This window comes from Echinops telfairi, unplaced genomic scaffold (genome assembly GCF_000313985.2).
Source record: "Echinops telfairi isolate 266 unplaced genomic scaffold, ASM31398v2 ScPeMD7_60;HRSCAF=208, whole genome shotgun sequence".
Lineage (NCBI taxonomy): Eukaryota > Metazoa > Chordata > Mammalia > Afrosoricida > Tenrecidae > Echinops > Echinops telfairi.
In genome coordinates, this window is record NW_022103958.1 from 19,438,429 (window position 1) to 19,439,964 (window position 1,536).

A 1,536-nucleotide genomic window follows, 5' to 3' on the forward strand; every position below is an offset into this window, starting at 1 on the left:
CCCTCCCCATCCTGACAGAAGCTGTAGTTAACGACAAAATATGCTTTCAAGTGCTCTGAATTATTTGTGGATTGAATTATTTTCAGGGAGGTCACCCAGTGGCCGTGTAAAAGAGAAGTGATCTATTTAGGAAGAATTTTTTTTTAAATCTTCTTTTAGTTCAAAGGGCAAAGCACTGGATTGAGGTCCCCAGTCTCACTCATTCCTTGGCCTCTTTATGACTACATTGCCATGTAAATATAGTACAGTCTTGCACTATATGGTTTACAGTCATATGTTGGTATGTGGATTTAATCTCGAAGAATCAAAAACAAATAGTAAGCAAGTATCTCCAACATTCTAAAACAAATATCAAAGAAGTTATAATATTTAAAATACCTGCCCTCTATATTATTATGCATATTCTATGTTTTCTACAGTGGCATGGCTTGCTTTTTTTTTTTTAATCCTTTTCATTTGGAAGCAATGACTTTCAATTCACAAGAAGTTGCAAAGATAGCACTGTGAAGTCCTGTGTATCCTTTGTCCAGCTCCCCTCTTCCAAATTCCACAGGTGGAGCATCAAAACTAGGAAATTAACATGTGTACAAGATACAAAATATTTCCTCATCACAAAAAGCACTTGGTATTACCTTCATTAGCCCCCTCCTCTGTGTCTAACTCTTGGCAATTCTTAATCTGTTCTCTATCTCTGTAGTGCTGTCCTTCATGAGTGGGATATAAACGGAGCCATCTAGTGTGTGGCTCTTTGGGAGAGTTGTTTCCACCCCATTCAGCCTGATGCCCTTGAGATCTTCCTGGGTTGTCGTCTATACCCATCCCTGCTCTTTCTTTCTATTTGTGAGCAGTATTACACAGAATGAGTTATGACAGTTTACCCACGGACCTGTTGGAGAATATTTTGGTTCACAGGTTTTTTTTGGCTGTTACAAATAAAGCTTCTAGGAAAAGTAATGTCCAGGTTGTGTGTGTGTGTGTGTGTGTGTGTGTGTGTAGGTAAGGTTTCATTTCTTTGTGACAGGTGCATAATTGTGGGTGTTTGGTCAGTGCATGTTTAACTTTCTTAAGAAAATGTTTATTTTCCAGAATGGGTACCCCATTTTTTAATCGTTTTATTAGGGACTCACACAACTCATAACAATCCATACATACATCAATTGTGTAAAGCACATTTGTACATTCATCGACATCATTCTCAAAACATCCGCTCTCCACCCAAGCCCCTGGCATCAGCTCTGCATTTTCCCCTCACTCCCCGCTCCCCCCTCCCTCATGAACCCTTGATAATTTACAAGTTATTATTTTGTCATATCTTGCCCTGTCTGACATCTCTCTTCACCCACTTTTCTGTTGTTCATTCCCCAGGTAGGAGGTTATATGTAGATCCTAGTAATCAGTTCCCCCTTTCAACCCACCCTCCCTCCATCCTCCCAGTATCGCCACTCACACCACTGGTCCTGAAGGGATCATCCACCCTGGCTTCCCCGTGTTTCCAGTTCCTACCTGTACCAGTGTACATCCTCTGGTCTAGCCAGA